Consider the following 23,513-nt stretch of genomic DNA (forward strand, 5'->3'; position numbering starts at 1 on the left):
TATTTTAGAAGGAATTAAGCAGCTGGTGGTTTCTGTCCCACTAAAACTAGGCTTTTACACATACTTTTACAGTGTAATTTTGACTTTATGAAAAGGGAATGAATTATTGTTGGCATGATTCTGGTTTCTGCTATTAAAGCCAGGCTTGCAGGACCAAACTGAATCAAAACAACTTTTCTTTTAAACAGCTGCTTGAAAGTCCAGATTATGAAGTGGTATGTGGTATCGTTTAAGTGTCTCAGAAATACTTGGAGATGTTGCAAGAGCTGATTCAGATGCCCTTAAGTCTGACGGGTTGAGTTTGCTCTGTTGGAGGCCTTGAAGAGCTGTCAGTCCTTTAAGTCTGACTGGATTGACTTGGAAGGCTGTGAAGATCATCCCTAAAAGGAAAATAAGCAAAAATCTATTGCGGTTGAACTCCAAGGATGAATTGCTTCAACAGATCTAGTTACAAAGGCAGGTTCCTTCTTCCTCCATTACTTTTGAAGATTGTAAGTCTGAGCAGTTGGAAAATAAGAGCAAAGCCTGTATTTTTCTTCTGAATGGCTCTGGGCATTTTTCATGGCTCATGTATTACAGCTGAACCATATTTCTTTCTTAATAATTTGAGAGTAAGGTTGGAGGATGCCACCTGCACAGAACTGTAACTTACCTAGTCATCATTGCATGTTTTATGAATAGAGATTCTTTCAATGCCTTAATTCCTAAGGAGCCGCAAGTAGTAAAGGCGGGATAATAAATGATGTCTGCTCAAAGTTTACTTTTAGTTGAATGTATATTGAAAGAAGTAAACTGAAGAGGGATTATCAAGAACAGACTGTTGTGGTCTTAAAACATGCTAAAAGCAGAAGTGTGTGACACTTAAAAACCCTGATTCGGAAGAACAGGAAGGCTTTGCAGCTGGTTACACAGTGGGATGTTGCTCTGTGCCCTCTGTTTAACCACGTACAAAATAATGTCGCTAGGCTTCTGCCCCTGTGAGTGTGCAGGCTTTGTTATCTTATTACATGACTTTTAAGGAAACAAAAGGCAAAAGAGTGTGTGAAAGCCTCCTCAGTGCATCCCTAATAATCTTTTGTAGCTTCACAATTTTTCAAGGACAGCCAAACAAAGGTGTCCTCTCCTGCCATTGCGCCTGCATTCAGTTAAGAAGCACTGGCAGAGCTGCCACCCTCTGAGAGAGACCTGGAAGTCCAAGCAGTCAAGGGGATGGAGAGGTAAAACACCAGAAACGTCAGCCTGGAAAAACTGATTGCCATCCTCTCTGCAGATAGGTGTGCACACATTTGGGTGTGTTGGACACTAGGCTTTGGCATCATTGAAACTATTTTAATTAAGTTTAAAAAAAGAAAAATACAAAACAAACTATAAATATTATCTACATATCTTTAAAAGCACATTCTAGGCTTTAGAATTAAAGGTATTTTGCATATTGGGGGGCATGTTATTATTTGGTGTCTGTAAAGTATCTCACAAAAGCTAGCACTTGGAGCTTTGGTCTAGTAGATGGAAGCAGGACAATGAAAATGCTTGTCTCATTGTCTAAACTGAATGAAGTACAAAAGTAAGCAATGAGAGTATGGAAAATGGAGGAGTCAAAGTATTTTCATTTTAATAAACCCATGTTAATGATATTAGAAAATACTGAAAATTTTATTATACAGCTAAGGTTCTGATTTGATTCTATTCATAGAGTAACGTGTTCTGAGTGAGAAGACTCAGAACATAATTTTCATCACCTTGTTTGCTTCTGTGTCTTGGAAAACAATTGCCATTAATTTCAGGAAAGAGTTACCAACTTCAGTTTGTTCTCTTTCTCACATAAAAATAAATGTAAGGATTGTTCTGTGGACTTGTGGCAAATATGTCTCTGGCCAGAATCTGCATTTCCAGTTCAAGATTTCAGAGGCAGTTTTGTATGCATAAGGACTATAGAATTTTGATCAGTGTTTAAAGCATGGCTATTAAAAAAAAAAAAAAAAAAGGACTAACTCTCCTATTTGCATACAAAGCTTATGTTCATTGATTTGTTGTCTTTTCTCCAAGTAGTTCATCTGTTTAAATATCTGTCCAGAAACTGAGATCTTTGATATTTAATATGTTATTAATTATACTTCTCCAAGTGCAAATAATTTATTTATATAACTCTTTCATGCAAAAAGATAGACATTAGTATTAGGTAGGTGGTGATTGTTTTGTTTAAATGCTTTGAGTTAATTCTAGTGAAGATACTATAATCATTTTTTTGGGTGGTTTTAAACTAAGAATGGAAGACCAGACCCTGGCCTTAGCTCTAAAGAGGAAAACATGTATTCATAACTGCATTTAGAATGTATAGTTTACATGAACAGTAATTATGGAGTGTGTCTATGAAAACTCCATCTCTTTATACCTAAGTAGAGAAGTCCTCTCCGTCCAAAGCATTCCCATTCTTCACCTCTTTGAACTACGTTAAGAACAGGAATCTTTATGCTGTGAGTTGTATTCAATTAGAGACCTGATGTGTGACCTCTGTCAACACTTTGGATTTTTTTTTTTTCTAAATTACAGTAGAGAAAACACAGTATGACCTGAAAAACTTTGTAAATTAGACAACCCTTCTCTGTTTCAGTGATATGAAATAAATTAATATATCCTTCACGTTCTAAGAGGTATGAGTCAATTTTAAAATAGTTCACTTTTTTTTAAACTTTGGTTATTACTGTAATTTCAAATCTGGCTTTTTTAAAACTAGGGTCAGTATCCCACTGTAAAGTTTGGCTTGGTACTGTTGTTTATTGCCTGGCAGTACAAGTGCAATGTAGCATCAAGACATCTTTGTTATCAGCAGAAATTGGCATAGTTATGGCAACCCAGGCAGGACCTAGCAAACAAATATGCCTGCACTTCTTGTTTCTCCTTTATAGAAAGGTGCTGTGCTTGTTAGCTGGGTGGTGTTCATTGTACTAGGAGTGTCAGATAGAGACTATGTATATCTTAAAAGCAATCTCTTCAAGTAGGTTGTTAGTTCATCACCACCATGGCATTCATGTACTGTTAGAACGATAAAAGTTAACCCATCCTCACTCCTACATACTGCCTTCAGAGTGTTTTTCTTGCAGCTTCTTAGAAGTTATTGAGAGTGCATGCATCTGAGGGGGGAGGGGTCACCAAAGGAAACCCATTTTTGGTCTCTTCCAATTCTTCAGCTGGGTTTCAGGCAGTCACTGTCTCCTCAGGAGGTAAATAGGATCTGTTCCTTCTGGAGCATCTGCAGTCAGTGCAGCCTGAGATGCTGGGCAAAGGAGACTCAAGAATGATGCGAGGTACCTCCCTGTCCCACTGTTTCCAGTAACAAAAAGGGGAGGAAGTATCTGACACTGGCAGAATCTGCTGTGATGATGTGCTGAGTGGAACTGAGAAGAATCATTAGTTGTTGTTTTAATGACCTTTGGGCAGGAATGCATTTGATGTTCATCTGTGAACAGGACCCAAGATGTGCTGAGGAGTGTCTTGGAGCAGTATATCCATATGACATTATGGATACTAACGTACCATAATGTATTCTGAAATATGAATGGTGCTGCTGTGAGGTAACTGTTATCCTCTAGGTACATGAGTGCACAGAAGAATAAATCAGAAATTAACCCCCTTTCTTCAAGCTGACTGTGTGGTTGATGTCAACTTTTTCTTCCATGAGGCAGGGGAGCAGATAATGCTGTATCTGCTGCTGTTCTCCCTCCACAAGCAAGCATAGGTGGAAGTGAAGGGGGGGATTGCCTTCATAGGTTAGCAATGTTGGACAGAAGGCAGGTTGCGCGTAGATATACTGTAGGGACAAAAAGTACAGCTCTATTCTTTCCACTATAAAATTCTGCTCCTCTGAAGCTCAGTTCATTTCCTTAGCTCTTCCTTCAGTGATAGGGCTGTAGGCCCTTAGCTACTGTAGAGCTGTAGGTAGGAATATACTTACCTGCACAGCTGCTCTTTGCAGTGTTACCATGAAAACTCTCTAAAATATGAAAAGGCTTAAAGGACCTAAATCAGGTTTTATCAGGTTATCTTCATTCTGATGTGTCATTCATAATGGCTGGTTCTGACACTGGTATATTGAGCTTCAAACATTCTCTTCCATAGACTACACGAGGAAAAGATAAGTACAATAGCACCTATTGGTTTATCTTGCTATTAGTTCATTTTTTCTGTGTCTGACTTTGAAAAAAATCTCAGCCGCAAATACTTCAGTCTTTCCCAGTCCCCACTGATAAGTTATGAAGGCTACAGCCAGTAACCCTTTGTTATAATTGAAAGAATCTCTGTGCCAATGCATTATTGATCTGCATGCAAAGATGTGAAACAACTTCCCTTTGGTGCTTGATTTCCCAAATTATACAATGTGAAACTAACCACCTAGTTACCTGCAGAGGTGAAATGATTGCATTATTCTGCTACAGAAACACTGATTAGAGTCTGAAGCATGTTTTCTAAACTAGTGTTTACTTGCAGATGATCAGTTGTGACATCTTGTGACCTTCCTTAGGTAGAGTCAACAAATACTTCATACTACTGTTTATTAAATCCTCACTGGTCTACAACAAACGTGCCATTCATTTTCTTCAGTTAGTCATGGCTAGCCTGACAGTGGAGGGCTTTCACTCCTGTTTGTATGGCCATCCCTTGTATATGACTGCTAAACAATGGTGCACCAATTGCAGTAAATGATGTGATTAATTCATAGTCTCAGAGCCACCAACAATATATTAATTTTAGCAAATATGCTAATGAACTCTTAACCTGTTAGTGAAGTTGCTGCAAACACCAGATTTATCTCTTAGCTTCTCTTACTCACTTTAAAGGAGGTTCTTTAATGTGTAAAATTAACTGTAGTTATTACTAAGGATGCATAAATTATACAGTTAGTGTTGTTAGTGTCTAAAATTCAAAGTTTCCTGTTTCACTCTGACCTTTTGATACATCTCTGTATTCATGTGTGCTATTTAATGCTCTGTTGAGCAATATTAAAATACCAGAATCATCCAATAATACAAATCATTTAGCAGTAGCATCCAGAGCCTATTCATAGTTCACTGAAACCAGGCATTTCCTGGCTTGTTTTTGTTACCAGTTGTATGCGAGGCTTTCCACTGCTAGATTACACCTATTGCCATTTGTATTTGAGTGATACCTAAAAGAACACCAAACTTAGCAAACGTGGAAGAAAAATTTTAGAACAATAGTAATGAAAACAGTCTTTCTTATTTCATTTTCAGTTCTTGAGGTATTTGCACATGTTTCTTGGTGTTCTTGCTTATTGCCTTTTTTCCATGCTCCTCCAGATTCATACATTTCTTACAGAACCAGTAAGATTAAAATATCAAAATCAGCCACTATTTCTGGTTTTATTGCCATTTCTCAGGAGTTGATCAATAAACAAATAAAAGCTTTATTAATCTTCTTTACAGTTGTTGAAAGTGAAAGAATATTAATATCTATAGAAAATATTAATTCTTTGAGTATTTAAGCAGAATGCTTGGGACCAGTCTGTGAAAACATCTCGCAGCAATTAAAATGTCATGACCTAATTAAATGATTTCCTACTTCATTTCACACAGTCATGACCCTCATGACATCTCTGACTGTGACATCTCCATCACTATTTCCATTTAACCTCAGCCAAGAATTTGGGACATTTGTCATAATGGAATAGCTAAAGCAGACTTTATCTATGTGATTCTTACCACCATCAAGTCCACTAGTGTCACGTTCCTGGTATGCCCAGAGGCACTCAATTGTAAAGTGGATCTTTTATAATAATTAGGACAGCAGAAGAACAATATACATACTGTGGTCTTACAAAGACCCCTTTCATTGGACTGTAACATTGTACATTTCACTATGCCCAAAGGGTTAAAAGTAGTTGTTTTCTACCCCAATAATAATAATTAATAATTTTTTAACAAGAAATTTCTTATAGATTCATTTTAGTGTGAAAGTTCTTAAAAATTTAAAAAAAAAAAAAAAAACAAAACAAAAAAACCCAACCCCAAAACCCAAACACTTTGTCAAGGTGGTTTTTGTTTTGTTTTTCAAATAGAATATTTTTATCAGACTTGGCAAAATTAGCAGAATGAATGTTTCAGAATTTGCATTAATGCTTTGTATATAACAGGCTTTTTGTTTCTTGCATGTAACTTGGCATTCTCTCTCTTATTCATTCCTTTTGTTTTTCCCAGTTTCTTTCATTAGTTACAGCTATTTGTCACCTGTTTATGTCCAGAATCTGCAGAAATTCTAGGCCAAAATGTTATCTGTCACTTTTTCCTAACGTCCATGTATTGTACAAGCATTTATTCCTATATATCCTTTTTTCTTACACTCAAGGTGAAAAGAAGTTTTTTGCTTTCTGCCGGATGCTGTAGCATTAAAATGCTTCCGTTGAAGGGTATAGGGTTGAATGTTCTCCTGGTGCTCTGGGCACGCCATGGGGAGAGACTATGCAGCACTGAATGAATTCATCTTGGGAGATTTTTGGAGTCTTGAGCTGAAATTTGGGGATGCTCTTGGAGAATGTTTCCCTGGGTTCTGGTCAGCTGCCTCTTATTTCTTTTTGGGGGCTGACAAACAACACACCTTAAGAGTATAAATTTTTTTTGTCTGAGAGTGTACCATGTGTCCAATGTTTTTCTTTAAATTATGAAACTCTCTCCCCTCTCCCCACTTTAAATTGTTGGGGACTTGTTTGACTCTTTCCCTCCAGTCACACAGTTTGAACACTGTGCTATTGTAGCAGACTATCAGCTTACTTGCAGCATTTTTCTAGAAGAAAGTATAAATTATACTAGTGAAGCTAATTTTCTGTTTGCAAGGATCTTTTTTTCTTAATAAAGAGTACTTTAATTGGGAGAACATTGATTTCACATACCTGCTAGTGCTGCAGATGTAAACACCTAGAATAAAGGTGGGGTTTTTTAACTGGCCTGGAAATGATTCTGTGGGAAGATATCCAATTTCTGGGTGTGAAGGGGTTCATTCAGTACAAAGAAGAAACTTGTAGTGTTGTTTTTCTATAACCATAGAAAGACTGAGTAATTAGGGCAAACCTATTGATCCAGTAAGGAATCTGGAACACTGTCTGCTGGTCTTAAATTATCTTGGCAGACACTCATCTCTGTTCTTCATTCTGTTCTCCCTATTGACAGCTCCCTGCTCCTTCAAGAAACTATATTGTGACTGGATTCCATTAACTTCTTGCATCCTTTACTACTTTTTACAAGGTTTGTCTTTTCCCTGCAAGCATCTTAAATAGATGAAAAATATGATTATAAGCAGGATATTGTTTGAAAGTGATCTGATGTGAACGGATTTAAAATGTGTGTTTGTGTCAATGACTTCTGAGGCGTTACAAATAAGCATTTTCATTACAACGGTGTAAATGCAAATAAATGCATCCTTTGGGTTCAGAGGAGAGCTTGTATGTAGAATGCTTTGGTCTTGCCCTTTCAGGATATCCTGCACCTTTTACCCTGATATTTTGGTTACATGCTATTTATATGGTAAGCCTTGCAGAAACAAGGAGTGGTGCAACAGGGAGCACTGGTGACTATGCACGCAGGCTACTATGCATCTGTACATGGATACAAACTCTTCTCCCCCTCTGAAAGGGAGCTTGGTGCTTAGGAGTGTTTTGAAAGACTTGCTTTATATTTTGGAAACCCTCACATACAATTTGCTGTGTTTTGGAAAAGTAGGTACGTTAAATCTGAATGTGTAATATCTATAAAGGCTTTGTAATTAATGCTTAATGATATAATTAATCAAAGCAGTTTGAAAGCAAGATAAAATCAAGCACACCATGACAAAACATTGATTTCTAGATGACAGAGTTATTTCATGCTCCTAGTTTCATAAGCTTTTAAAATGGAGCTGGGGGGGGAAATTGTCTGTTAACACTTCAGATCTCTTCTAGAAGTAATTTTTTCAAGCAGGCTTGAACTACTCTGCTTTTGAATGCTAACTACTGGAAGCTGATCTTCATTATACTGCTCCTTTATTATACAGATTGTTCTAGGAATTGAATGTCAACTTAGTGTCCTGTGCAAGACATTTCTGCATCTCTGTACCTGTTTTATTGTAGTAGTTGAAAGGATGCTTGTCTGTTTAAAATCCTTTCCACTGCTCCTCTATTCAGAATCATCTTGTCCTTCTGCCATGTCAGATGGTAAGATTACAGTTCCCGGCCATTACCAAATGAAAGGTATTCAGACAAGATGCACACAGTCACCAAACAGAGGAACAATGAAATATCTGTTCCCTGGGTGGGAGCAAAGGGATTCATCCTCTTTCTTTAGTCAACTGATAGAACGGACTAAGCTCTTGCAATTCAGATTTTCTGTTTTCTCCTTTGTTACTAATCTTTTAAGTATAGCAAGAAAGAAGCTTGCTAGAGAGTTCATCTACTGATCGTGTCATTCTAAGACTAATAAATCTTTTGAGCCTGTTAACGTATTTGTTTATGGGCATTTAAAAAAAAAAAAAGTACTAAAAAGTATAAAAAAACCCTTTCTAATTTCCAGAATACAAATCCTTGAAAGGAAAAGCACTGAAGCTACTGCAAGAAATTGGGTTATATTGAGAATGAGATTTATCTTATTCAAAATCTGATTTTTTTTTTTAAAATCTTTTTATATTTTTATGGGCCTGAACCTGTACTCGGTAAAAACAATGATATTTTTTCCATTGACTTCAGTGGGAACAGATTAGTACCAGTAAATATTAGAGCAGTTATGCAGATTTCATGGTGTTACTAAACTAAAAGAAGTTCAGTGAATGAAATATATTTCAGAAGTTTTCAAAAGCTTAAAAAATTAAAAAATAATATTAACTCAAAATACACATATTTTATTATGGCTGTAAAGCAGAGCTAAAGGATAAGCACTGAATCCATTAGTGGTACTTAATCCTTCACCAGAATTTTTCAAAACAAATTGGAGAAAAGGAATGCAATATATCCAAACCAAAGCTTTTCTGTTTTAAGTGGAACACTTTCTTGTTCTGAGCAGTTTGTGGGCTTCCTCATTGCAGTCATATCGCTTAAATAGATTATGGCTAATGTAACACTGAACTTATACTAATTAGCAGTCTTAATTTTACATTCAGCAAAGCTTATTGGCACATGGAATAATCAGCCTGTGCAATTCAATGCCCTCGGAGGTGCTCCCAGCAACCTCTAAGTAACCTGAGAGATGCTTTTCTTTTCCCCCTACAGAACCTATATAAGACTTAATGCAATTAGCTCTATGGGCTTGGGGCCCTCTGAGGATGGGAGGTCCAAGGCTTCTTTAGCATGTGGGCAAACCTCTTCTGGCATCTCTGCTCAGAGCCAGAGTGTGGTTCAGAGGTGGCATATGAGGCACTCGGGGCACTTGTGTCTTTCAATCTATCGGTCTTACAAATGTTATCTGTTTTCATGCTCTGACAGCTTAGTTTTTAAGGTATTTTATCTTCAGAAAACCTCATTGAGTTAGGGAAGTGCTATTTCCTTTTAATAGAGGGGAACTGAGGCACAAAGAAGGGGCCGATGAGGTGAGCTGCAGAATCCTGAGGGCAGCTCCTGATGCAGAGTGGAGTGTGTGAGGGGACCTGCAGCTCAGCAAAAGAAGCCACCCCGCTGATCAGTCGGTGTGCACAGCCCTGGAGAAAGCCATTAGGAAGCACTGTGCGAGGGGTGTGTGTGTAAAACCACACCTCAGGGTGTGTGAGTGGGAGAGGAGGAGTAGTCCCAGCTTTGAAGTCTCATCCAGAAAGCAGGTTACCCAGGTTTAGGTCCCTCCTTTGCCTAAGGGGATCCAAACCCACTGCTCCCACCTCCTTTTGGAGCTCCTTAATCTTTGTGCTATGGGCCGCTCTTGGGTGGCAGTTATCTCCACCCTTCCTGCTGAAGCTGTGCCCACACAAGGTCCTCCCAAAAGCATCCTGACCTTTCCCTTCTCCCATGCCTTCAGCGAGTACCAGAAGCTGCCATGTGCACCTGTTCCTTGTTGTAGGCTGACGATATCCGACTGTAATGGAGGTGGTGGTTAAAGTTGGCCTGAGCAAGCAGAGTGCCAGCCTGTGAGGAGATATAGCATGGCAGCTGGGCACATACACATTGGAAAAAAACCTGCTCACTAGCAGCACAATATTTGGAGGTGGTCCTTCAAGCATCTTTTTTGCACTGAAAAAGATGTGAAACAAATGGAACTTCCCCCCCCGAGGTTACAAAAGATTAAACATTTGTTGGGAAGCATCTATGCAAAGCTTTCCGACTTTTGGCGTGTTTATACATATATGGATGTGGCTTCAATTACTGTGTGTTCCTTATTTTTCAAGTGGAACCTTACAATCTAAGGCTAATTAATGCCAGTATGAGAAAGAAAAGGCATCTAGGACTTTGTTCTGATCACAAAGTTAATGTAGGTCTTAATACTGAATGCTTTGGATGGGACACTGGATGAAAATTTATGCCAGTACAATTTGCTAGACCATGACATTTAATTCAGCATTTATACATAATGTTACAGCTGTTCTGGCTGATATTATGCACTTATTAAGCTTTTCTTCTGGAGATATGAGTGCTATACAAACCGTAATTTATTTGAACTTTCCTATGTCCTGAGAAATTTCAAACTGCAGCTTTTTAAGAAATCAAAGCAATAAAGTAGATTTTCTCTAGCAAATAGTTTGGACATCTAACCTTAATGATACCCTAGCAAAGTTCTATTTTTGTTTGTATTGAAAGAATTAAATATACAAAAGAAATACATAGTTAGGGAAAGGGCTGTTCTTCCTTCACAACCACCCTATTAAAATCAGAAGTTAGCAGTTAATTGTGGAATACTCTGTCTGATTTGTATTGGCAAGAGCCACATGTTTTTAAATCAAGTTGCATCTAATTCACTACTGGGCCTATGAACATGTATCCCAGTCTTTTCCCAAGGTTGTGGGAGCGCAGAGTAACATAATAAATTGCTTAAGAAAAGGAGTTGTTATGCCTTCTTGAGCTCTTCTTGCTGTTACTTCTCTCAACTCCTAGAAACTACTGTATAAAACTCAGTGATGTTTTGCATAGTCCTATAAGCACAACCTGTGTTCATGACTAGAGCTCATATGTGTATAGCATGGATGCAAATGTTCAAAATGAAAATACATTTTGATCATAAGATCAAAGTGTGTCTGGTGTAGAGCAACTAAAGTAGCTGGTATGCAAACTTACTGTCACATACATGTCGCCTCACGTCCAAAGACTGATTCCCTGCATATAGTCAGGGAGGGGAAAAGCAGGGCTTGTTCTTATACAAAGCTGTGTGGGGAAAGGAGAGGCTTCTCCTTCTTACTTTTTCCTTAGAGTTGTGTTTATTGATACTCTCAAGTGTGAAAAAGGGATGTAAAGATTTCTTGAAATGAATTGCTAAAAATATATTAGGCTAGACTAATGTGAAAAGATTGTAACCCACACAACTAGCTTGCATGTCCACCTGGTTTTTTTCAGCACTCTGCTCTTCATGGGTCGCAAAATAGCACACCCCAAAGACACCAGTTCAAGCTGTGTTAGGTGAAGGAAGCCAGTTCCAGAGTCCAGGATATATCCAGCCACTAGCCACTTTTGTTTAAGCTACATAAATATTTAATTTTAAGCTATTGTGTTGAAATCAAACCAAGTTAGAATTATACATTGGCTTTATGGACCATAAATTCTACCTCAGATATATCCTAGAGATTGTACTAGGGAGTAGTGCCAGTAACAGCACTTTGCTACTGAGTTCTTTTTTTAGGTGAATCTTCCTGATTGTTTTAAGAGCTGCCACCTTTGTATCACGTGTTACAGTAAGCTGCCATTGTTCATCATATGAAAGAAAGGTTCATAATTTTACAGTACAGGAGGAAAATAATTTTTTTTTTTTGGCTAATAGCATAATCGGAACATCTGGAATCATTAGAAGATTCAATAATACTTCTAAGCCTTGCTTTTCCCAAGGTGGTGTATTTGAGAAATGCTCACCAAGACATAATATATCATCCTTGTAGTTTCCTGTGGTTTCTTTCTCAACCCTTATAGGAATGAAGTCGTGAGACTAAGTTGCAGACAGCACTACTCCAGGTCTGTAGCTCCATTAAGTACTTGGTAAATTGCTCAGTTACGTGGTTCTGTTCCTGGTTTAACAGCAACAGAGTGGAGCTAAAGAGCATCTGAATGAATAACGAATGTACTCCCATAAATGTGGAATCTCCTAGGGGGAGAGTCTCTATTCAGAAGAAGAAATATTGCTATGGGGCTTGCACTGTGCTGTTCCAAGGCCTTGAATTCCTGAAGAAACCCAGTGTTTTGGTTGAAGGAGTTCCCCCTCCTGCTGCTCACCTTCCCCCAGGAGCTGGCTGCTTGCCTCCTTCCCCCCTGCTCCCAGTTCCCCAATGGCACTGGCACCCAGCGGAGTTTGAGCAAGAGGTGTACTGAGGGGACTGGTGCCTTGTACTAAGGTCTGAAAAAGCAGGGGGCAAAGGGAGAAGGAGAATATACGTAGCAAGGAGAGAGAATGCAGATGAATGCAATTGTGTAGAGAAGATGCAGCCACGTGAAGACAGCAGATGTTATCACTGCTGGCATGGATACTGGATGAGCGGATTGAGTTGTTAAGTATAGATTATATCTTGTAGCAATTCTCACGACTTCTAAAACATGTCAAAATTGCCTGCAACACAGTGGATGATTTATATAAAAGATTAATATATTTTGTTTGCCTAATAAGGGCCCTCGCCAAGGTGCTGCAGCTCCTCTATGTCTTGCTTTGGCTTCCCTTCCCTACTGAAACGAGGAGGAGGGTAACTGTCACTGTAACATATTTGTGATGAAATGGTTGGCCTGTTTGGCTGCTCCATGCTGGGAAGGGAGGAGACAAAGTCCTTGAGCAAGCTATGTTGGACGCTAGTTAGCAGCAGCTCTCTTTGGTCAGAAAAGCTGGGACTTTTGTCAAGCACTGGAACAATTAGCTGATGAGGTGCCTAATAAGGAAGGAATATTTTGAAACACATTAAAACTGCTGCTGCAAATCCCACTCTGTAGTGCTCCTTTTCCATATTTCTTTCCTTGAATGCTGTCGTGCAGTTGCACAGGAAGAGAGCAGTAAGTGCCACAGTCAGCTGTTGGCTACTTCTTGCTCTGCTGCTATTCAAACCCATTTCGTCCCTCATGGTTTTTCTTCAGAGCAATAGGGCTTCTGCTTGCTTCCCAGAAAAAAATTATTTCTACACTCAACCTCAGTTCTCCTCTCAGCCAGAGGGAGTGAAACACAGTCTGGATTTGGGCATGTCTGCAGTACAGTTTCACCTTGAGTTAATTGTTTGCTGTTTAGAAAGGCTAGTCTGGACACTCCCTGAATGTTTGTTTTCAGGCTATAAATGTTTGCTGCCTATGCTGAAGATGAGGATGTATGAATTTTCTGTATATACAAAATTGACTAGATTTTTGTATACGAATATGTGGTGATATGATCTTGCCTCTTTTAACTTGCTGACATAAACTTTTGGCAGTTTTTTCTTCTGTGAAATATTTACTGGGCTAAGAGGATTTTTTTAATGTTTCTAGCAATCAGTTTTGGCAAGAAGTCCACCCAACAGTAATGACTAAGATTCTTCTCTTGCCTTTGCCAAATGATAGAAAAAAGGGATATTTATATCAATGCCTTACACTTGTGTATAAGTGGTTTTCTTCCCTCTAGATTGCTTTACCAGTGTAAGATTAATGTTAAGGCTTTCTATAAACATCTATTTTCATGCAATTTTGCTCCATAAACATCTTGAAACTATCAATGTAGCACATCTTAGGGATCTGAGTGTGTATCTCTCCTTCTCACTTTTATGCAGTGTAGTAAAGTCAGGACAAGAATGACGACGGAGGAAAAAATGGCACACTATGTGGCATGATTCTCCAAAGTCAGATTACTGTTCAAGTTCACTCTTTGTGTGGATGCATCTTTTCTCACAGTCATGAATATTAAACCCCTTGAAGTTGATGGAGTTATGGGTTCTAGCTCTTTTGCTGGGTAGGCTTATAGCACAAAACACTAAATACCTAATAATTATTCATTCCTTTGGCCAATATTTGAAGCATGAACCTCAGATATGAGTTTGGTCTAGCTTGTGTTACAGTTACTGATGGATTATTTTTATTCAGTGAAACCATACTTGATTAGTTTATGCCAGTAGGAAAAGACTGGGCTGGCCAGTAGAACAACGACGTGTATTAGCCTGTTGAATTGGTATTCTTGGGTCCACTGACAGTGGATCTGTGAGTTAGTGTCAGGAGCATATGAACTTGGGTGGTAGCCCTGCTTGCATGCTCTGTCCCTATATCTGTCAGTGAAGCGGGGCTGTCGTGGGGATCTGTTAGTGATCTCACTTGGTGGATGGAGCTGCCTATGCTGCCAAAGCAATTCTATTATCAGCACTGGCATTCTGTAATGTTAATTACAGTAGGTTAAAACCCTTGCAATCCTGAACGCAAGATTGCGGTGCTGAGGTTTTTTCCTTGATCGAAGGCATTGATAGGTTTCCAAAGCTAGGGAACCAGGGATCAGGTGTTGTTTCTTCCAGCTACCTTTGGATATGTCTCATATTCTTAGCATCCTGGTGGAGTAGTAGAGCTAAGCTTATGCCTTTAGTAGTGGCAGCTTTTGACTTGGGTTTCATTCTGTGAAAGTAAATTGGATGTGGGAGCACTTCTTAGAAAGAGGTCGGGAGCTGCAACAATTGGATTTTTTTTTTCCTTTCTGCACATTTGACATCAGCTGAGCATCAGCTAAGTCAGGCAATTGGATTTGTGGAAATCTAGGCTTTCACAATAAATCTTTGTGATTATCTTAGTTACTCTGTGGGCCTGCTCAGATCCGGCACCGAGATGTGTATGCTCAGCAAGGAAAATACTACCGTGTTATGAATGTGAGCTTTTAAAAAACAGTTCAGTGGGACAGTGCTGACTTAATTCACTTCCTACCCATATATTACTATGACCTAGAAAAGTTGGGCTTAGGAAAGATCCTCAATATTTCCATGTTTGTCCTCAGTCTGTATTTTAATAAGAACTGGACACAATTCTTCAGAATTGCAAGAAAGTCACCAGTGGTAACTCTAGACAGGTTTCAATGCATGAAATTGCAAAAATTCTCAATGCAAAAATTTTCTCCTGGTCTAAACCAACATGCTTCCCTTCTTATTAGTTTACAACTTTAAATATCAAAGGCATAACGTTTGAATTATGTATCAGGGCTACAATTTTCAAAAAGAGTCTAAGTGATTTTTGGACTATTTTCACATGTGATTTTCAAAAGCAACAACCTTTTGGAGGACAGGTCTCACTGGAAGTCAGACACTTAAACCCGTACCTCTTCTGAAAGCAGGACGTGGGTTCCTAAGTCGAGAGGTGGCTTTTGGTGTCTTATCCACACCCTCTCTCCCCTCAGCAAATCTCGCAAAGGAAGCTCCTGCGGGCATACTCTGGGGTGGAGATGATGTTTGATTTGAAGTCAATGACTGTCAGTCCTGCCAGACTGGTTGGCTTGTGCTAATCCTTTTTCAGAAACAGGGCCAAGCTTAGGCATGATACTCCAAATGGCGTGATGTTTGCTTAGCATCAAGAAAGATGGTTGAATGCAGTTGCTTGGGGACTACTGTTCTATTGTTTTCTGAAATGAGTAATTGCTTCAGAGTGGGGGGTATAGAGGATAATGCTATTTGCTGAAAAGAAAATTAGGCATGGGTGTGCCCAAGTGACAAGTGAGCAACAGACTTCTGAAACAACGTTGGAGAGTGTCTCGTTGTAGGCTTATATTTGTTTATGGATAGACTGCCCTCAGATGTGAAGGTATGACACTCATGAATGTCATGGAAATTTTAACGTTTGTACCTTGGGCTGGAATTTGACCCTTATTACTCCTAGTGAAACATGCAATGGATTGTTCAGCTGCGTTTCATACCCTTAAGGATTTAAAAACAAACAAACAAAACCAAAAACCCAAAAAAACCCACACACAGACAAAAATACATTTTTGGCCAATGTTAATGTACTAAAAGTTCTTTATATTTGAATGCTGAATGTAGTTGGACCTTTTAGCTTTTGCACTTGTACATGTTTGGGCTTGATTTGCCAGTGAACATAATAATAGATTATTTAATTAAGAGTCATTTAAACTGAAGACTGATTACACACTGCTTACAAACATTCCACACTGAAATTAACTTAATTTTTCTCCTTAGTAATTTGAATTTGTACTTGTCCTTCATTGACATACTTTTTATCACTTATGTCTAAATGATATTCATACTTCAAATATGGGATCAGGAAGAAAAAGTAAATCAACCTTAGTCATCTTGTGTTTAACTGAGTAGCTTATGAACATGAGTTCTGAATTTTTGCAAACATTACACTATTGGAAGAATTTGGGAATTGTGAGGTACTTTTGAAGCCTCCTTCTTCAATTTGAAGTGTATGTTAACATGCAAAGAATTTCTTTACTTCTAAAGAAGTCTTGACTACCTGTCAACTTTAAAGCAAAGGATAGAAATAAGACCTTTTTTCATTGTCATCTCATCTTCTCATTATTGAGCAGGATTTTAGTTATTTTGTTCAATAATTGACTACATCATGATTAACAGATATATAATGATCATGTTCAGTTAATCAACGTTCAAATACATTTATTGTATTTGCAGTTAATTTTTAAGAAAGATTTTGCAAGACTAATCTGTTTTAGCTAGTGTCTCTGCCATAAGAGAAAACACAATCTGAAACACAGAGCAGTAGGAAAAGGGCATATGCATGTGATATGCTAAATATACATAAAGCCATGTGAAATGTTGAAAGCAAGTTCCAATTGCACCATTTTCCCATGACTTCCACTATTTGCATTTTTTCCATCTAGTAAGTAACTATTCAGGGTCTGCTCTTATTAAAGCTCATAATTCAATATCTAAAATACTTGCAGACTTAGACACTAGGTTTGGTACTTTCCATTCTTGTGTTTGATATTATTTTGTTCATTAGCAATTTGAATAAAAATGGAAATTTCTCAGGTTAATTATATACTATGTGTCACGGCTACCTTCCCACATACAAACTTTTGGTGAGGGACCAAACTGTTTGGAAGTTGTAGAGCACTAATCATAGTGGGTTCCTAGACAACAGAACCAGCCATAATGTTCACTTGTATTATATAATAACTAGGGCTTTCATCTAGACAGATCAAAAGATACATGATAAAATGTTTGGAGTTGTTCCTTTTGAGCCCTAGTGAAAGATGCAATCTTTCATAGTATTGAATATTTGTGTAATAAAGCCTTTTGTGGCAATACAGATCTCCATAGCAGTGCCCTTCAGTAACTTAAAAATATTCCATTTATATGGGGTTTTTTTAAGTAAAGATGAGAACCTCAGGGCTGAGCTCAGTTCAAATGGCTGTACTGGCCATAGTCTGTCTGAAGGAAATAATCTTGTCTTAGGTGCCACAGCCACTGATACTGATACTCCTCTTCACCTTAAATTGCCAGGTATGGGTGATGGAAAAGGAGAAACTTTCATGTTGGCAGGCATGTCCTAGGCAGAACAGCAATAGCTAGAGAGCTCATCTGAGAGGAAGCCAGGCAGGCTTCGGAGTGATACCTGCCCACTGGGTGAACCACCTTTGCAGAGTCGGTCTTCACAAAGTGTTTTGCTTTTGCTAGATTGTCAACTTAAAATACAACAGCCTTGTCTGAACTTTCCCAATCAACTCTGTTCTCCACTGTACATCATGTGAAAATTAATTAGCTTTTCATTGAGGCATGTTTTAGTGCACCGATTTGGCTGTTTTGATGAATAATGTGAGTATCCCAATTTCTGATATCCTGTGACAGGTATCTCAAACGTTAGGCCAAACGTCTGTTTGTGTTTCCATGGAGCTACTGAAAATTTGTTGGTGTCATTTGAACTAATGACAAAGTTTGGACTTTTATGATCAACAAATCTGAGAGAACTCTCCAGACTCATGATTTTGAGTAGTGTATAACGTAAATATGTAACAGTAGTACATAGAGAAAAGGATAAATGGTAGAGCTGAGGCCCTAAGTGAAACACAAGCATCTTTTTTTTTATTGAGTCCCACAACTATAGATTTGCTAAGTATATATTGCTAACAATATTGAAAAAAATTTAGTTGGAAAATTTTACTCATGGACAGATCTTTACAGTATGTGTGGTTCTCCTTGTTGCAGAAAGAAATGCAGATATCCAGGAGATGGAGAATGAAACACGTTTATAGAAATAACAGCTATTTATGCCACTAACATGTAAATGAATCAAAAATCTTCCTCAAACCATAAATTCTCAGAGTATAAAATTATAGGCTTTGAGACTATTAAGAAACATGGTTATGACATGTAGTAGTCTAGTACAAGGCTTTCCTAATACTCTGTGACCTCCTGTATTTCTTCAGTAGCTTGAATAAGTCTCCACATGTTACCTGGTATATGGCTCCCGTGGCAGTAAGGGGTGGAGATGAATTTATACCTCGTCTGTTGTCTGTACCACATCACAGGCTGGAAGTGTGGGTCTAGCAGAGAGGAAAATGGATTGGGAATCGGGAGAGTTGGCTTCTGTTCCCGTCTTTGCTACTAACCTTCTGCGCACTCAATTCAAGTCACTGCATCTCAGTTGATGTCTGGCTTGTCTGTCTGTACTGTGATCTCATCAGAGCAAGGGCTGCCTTGTCCTGTGTCTTTTAAAAATACATAGTATCACAACTTTCAATCTTGTGTGGTCCTATGCTATACAAATGCTAATAAGAATGGTATTATTTAGCTCTAGCTGAAAATGTACAAATTAATCACTGGCTTAACTGAGTACATCTTCAGGGTTTCTAACTTGTCTCCTTTTACAAGCAGATTCTGATATCCTGGGCAAAACAGCAGAGCTCGTGCCCTTTTGCGTAAGCTGGTTGTCTGGTTACCCATCTTTGAACTAGGAAAATGTCTATTCTTCAGCTTATAAGTAAAAGAAATCCCAAAATACTGGTGTGAAAACAACTCAGCTGGAATGACTGTGACTTAGCAGTTGTAAGCCTTGAGTTGAAAGTGTGTGGCAGATGACTTCTGAACAGGCAGGTATCTCTCACCCTTGTTATTGGCAAAGTCATTTGCTAATGACTGGAGGAAAAGAAAAAGGCTTGGAAATTCTGTGGGGAAAAATGTTGGAGGGAGGGGCAATGAGAGAGAATTTAATAATGAAATATATGTTCTATAAAGGTAAACTATTCCTTTAGGCATACTAAAGCCGTAGAAGTTGATAATTACTGAGGTGGTTATGAAGGTGAAATGCAGAAAGGAGTGTAAGTACAGGTCCAATTAATATTGTCAAAACGTGGTAATTGTGTTCATTAACTAGATTAAGTGATCTACATGTGAATCACTTCAGTGACACATGATGAGAGACTTTAAACAACTGAAATATAAATCTGGCTCAGTTGGCTTGTTTTACACAAACTAGTTTGCAAAACATACTTAGAAATGCCATTGCACATGCTTTGCAAGCTGGCTTGTGTAAACTGGAGTAATAAGTCTGGATTTGCTTTTACCTTAAGCCTGCCTATTAAATTAAGCTAAATACCCTGTTTACTTTGTGCCACTGTTTTTGGCAAATCATGTAGGTAAACACTTAGAGCAACATGACAACATCCCGGATTATAAAACAGCAACTAAGGCTTAATGTTCTAGGAAAGGAGTGTATTGCGGAGAAACTCGGATGACATAAACTATGTATCATCTAGGGAAACACTCGTTCCTCCATATTTACCAAGTATAAGTTAAAAGTGAAGGAAAAAAACAACTTGAGAGTGACATTTCATCCTCAAATTCTCAGCATGCTAGCCTATTGCAAATTCTGCAGTCACTGGCCTTTACAGCTGAATTTAAAAAATCTCAGGAAAATCACAAGATTTTCATTGATCTCTCTTTCCTCCAGTTCACCTGACTACAGTGCTGATACGCTGTGAAGATACTGTGGCATGGACTCCTGTCCCTCCCAGGCTGCTGTTTGTTAGATGGTTGTAATGAAACAGCTTAAAGCACGAGATGTGTGGTGGTTATCACAGACTCTGAGTTTTCTCCCTTGTTACAATGCAGGAGTTGATTCATGCTGCCTGCTACTTTCCTATTGTCCAGGCCTCTTGCTGGTTTTTGTCTTTTCTTGTTCGTTCCCTTCAGTTACCTCCTCTCCAGTTTGTGTTTCTTGGGCTCGGTTCCGTTCTTTTCTGACGCAGTTTCATTCTCCACACTCTTGTCCCTGTCCATCCTCAATTCATTTAGGCAGTGCAGAGGCAGGAAAGTTTTCCTTCCCCACCAGAACAGAAAGCTGCAAGGTCCATGCTCGTTACTACCCTGACTGGTTTATACATCCCTCTAAGCCAGAATGCTGTTTTCTTACCTAACTGTACACCTGACAGGTAGGGAGCAGGGGATACTGTTTTTAAAAATCCACACCCTGAAGTCAGTAAATATGTAAAAATTAATGGAAAATAATCAAGTTATTCTATTTCACATTGGAATCACCTGCTGAAGATCATTAGTTACCCCTGTCAGGGCTAAGAATAAGTAATTTACAATATACTGCCTTCAAACCTGCCTCTTCCTGTATTAGCCTAGGAAAGACATTTCTAATCAGCTCACTTCTGTGGGTGGTGCACAGCTGTATGTACCGTTCTGTGGGTTACAGATACAGCACACCTGGAGCTGTGTGTGTGTTATCTTCCTTTGAAGGATGGCGAAATTTGAGTGCCTGACCCTCTATTATCTGGTCAGAGTAACATTTTTTTGAGACCAAGCAGGGAAAGTAGGAGACATAGAAAATGTGCGGGGACAGGATTATAAAAAAAGGTGACAATCCTGGCTTTAAGCTTTTAACCTATGGGTGAGTCATGAGTCATCCGGTCACTCTGAAAAGGAAACCTGTAGTAGAATTATGGAGAGACCTCACTGTGAGAAAGTGAAGAGCAACTGTGTAAGAAAGGGAATCATAAAAAAGCTAGAAGTTTGCAGTTGAAAGCAAATCATTTGCTTCTATGCTGGTGGTAGGAAGAACAAGCAACATCATTTTCAAAAGGTGATCCATGTCTCTTAATTTCCAAAGTCACTTTTCGTCTGTTCTTAAGATATGTCTATCAAGCGGAGATTCAGTGGAAGGCAGGAAAAAAAAATTATTAGGCTACACTGATAATTAAATGCATAAACTAATAGCCTGATTACATGTAAAAAAAAATACACTGCAAGAGATTAAAACAAGGGGATTACATTAAATTGAAACAGGGATTAAATATTTTTCCTAAAGGCTTTTAACACATTTTCCAAAGACCTGCTTATGAGCACAATTTGACTGATGAAAAGTATTTCGTTTAGAGATAATAGACTAAATAATCACATAATTAAGCCATGTGAAGTGCAGTGCTAGTAAGCTGATGATAGTATGTTTCAGATATGTAAGAGCTCTTTCTATGAGTCACAGATTATTTTTTTGTTGGTTTTTTTTTTCCCCCCAGTAAACTCTATAAAATCCCAAGACTGACTTAGCAGGATTGTGTTCTGAGATCACTCTGCAGTGATTTCACTCAGTGATTAAATGGAAAAGATGATTTGAAACCATTTAGAAAAGGGAAGCACACACACTTCAATGTTAGGGGAACTGCGGCACAGAAGAGTGAAATTGTTTAACATTTTCATTATAACAGGTACCTAGAAGGCCTTGAGTAGATTAGGCTGCCTTCTGCCAGATGGTGTACAATCACACAGTAAATATCTTCATCAAAAGCTTACGCTCCAAGGGAAATAAGATACCACTCATTACTCAAGTTATTCTTCAAACCAGGAATAGAAACTGTATCTCCCTAACCCAATGCTCCACAGTAACGTTCCCCCCAGAATATCATCTGAGGAGATGTGCTCCCTCCTTGTGTGAGAAGTACTTGCCTCAAATTAGAAGGGGAAAATTCAGAAGGTAACTTGGAAAAGCATTTAAAGAAGAAAAAAAGGGGGGGGGGAAGGGGGCAAGGGAATTGAGCAATAGTGGAATAAAACAGCTGGTGAGAGTATGTCCTTAATCCGTATGACATGTTATTATATAAAGAAGTACAAAAATACTGCTGAGATTGCCATGTACTACACAAATAATGAGGTTTTGCCAAGACATAGAAAGAAACTTTCTTTCTTCAGGCTTCTTACCAAGTAGGATCCTAATACTGAATCCATGGAGTCCCACCAATTTGAACAAGACTATTCATGAAATTCAGAGCAGGTGCTGATGAGTAGGGAAGGAGCACATTGGCAGGAAAGAGGAAAAAAGTTATTGGGAGGGAAACTGTTTTTTCATGGACCATCAATGGATTTCTGGAACATTTTCAAAACTGAGGGAAGGGGATTTTAATAAAACTTCCCAAGTAAAGCTTGAAGTGTAAACAAAGTGATATGTCAGTAGTGTGTAAAGCCTGCAGAAGTTATATTTTAAGGGTATACTCTAATGCCCTGGTAGAGTTAGTACTGTACACTCTAAGAAATCAATGGCCAACTCAGTAGTGTTATTCAGCATGTGAAAGAGTGTGACAATCCACCCTGCATGGAAGGTTCTGCTCTGATGCATTTACACAAGTAATGTTTTAAATTATGCAAGCAGTATTTTTTAAAATACTATTTGACAATTCTGCTTGAAGATATTTGGCTAATTTGCATATAGAGCCCAATTTTGCTTTGCGTTTATTAAATTTTCCCTTTCTGTTAAGCTTCCAAGTTCATTTAGCAATGGGAGTTTGTATAAAAGAAGTAACATCCGTGTAGACTCCCTGCACTTTGCAATGCTCATTTCTTTAAACTTTGTATGCCAGCTCAGGAGCAATAATATCAAGTGACTTCAAAGGACAACTGCTTCCAACGATCTGCAATGGCTTGTATTTCAACTCTGTAACCAGCATAGCTCACCAGACCTGTTATTCTATTTCAAGGCCTGTGCTGCTCTTTTCATGTATTGAGCTACAGTCCCAGCTCAGTGCAAATGAAAGGGCGGGGGGAAAAAAGCCCAAAGTAGTGTAGAATTTGGGGGGGGGGGAGGTCTGCGTGCATGTCTCTCCAGACATAGGCACACAGACTATTTTTAAAGTAAACCTGGAAAATGTTTCATGCAAGCAGTCTATAATAAAGCTTGATGACGCTTTCTTTCTCTCACAGCTACTTACTTGCTTCCCTCCTTCGATTATATCTTGTCTGGAACCAAGACTGTAGGTTCTTTGGAAAAGGATCTGTCACAGTAAATCAACCAGACTCTGATTTGGCTGGCTATATGCTGCTTTAGAATAAATGGCAATAATTAATAGGTCATTCATTTTGCATGTCAGTGGTGTTCATTACAGTAGATGTATTTGCCTCCCCTCTTCCTTTCCCATTTAAGGCATCAAATGATATCCCTACAAAGTGCTTATTCAAGCTGGCAGATCTCT

At 38.5% G+C, this 23,513-nt stretch overlaps 1 long non-coding RNA gene across 1 annotated transcript in view; it reads left to right on the plus strand.

The window, feature by feature from the left end:
- Positions 1 to 20,137, plus strand: part of LOC127017124 (uncharacterized) — a 57,834-nt gene extending 37,697 nt beyond the window's left edge. The window contains exon 4 of the long non-coding RNA XR_007766543.1: positions 20,000 to 20,137. This is a non-coding gene — a long non-coding RNA (uncharacterized LOC127017124). The remainder of the gene's footprint in view (positions 1 to 19,999) is intronic.
- Positions 20,138 to 23,513: the final 3,376 nt, after the last annotated feature.

The sequence above is a fragment of the Gymnogyps californianus genome, chromosome 5, assembly GCF_018139145.2.
Source record: "Gymnogyps californianus isolate 813 chromosome 5, ASM1813914v2, whole genome shotgun sequence".
NCBI classification, from domain to species: Eukaryota; Metazoa; Chordata; class Aves; order Accipitriformes; family Cathartidae; genus Gymnogyps; species Gymnogyps californianus.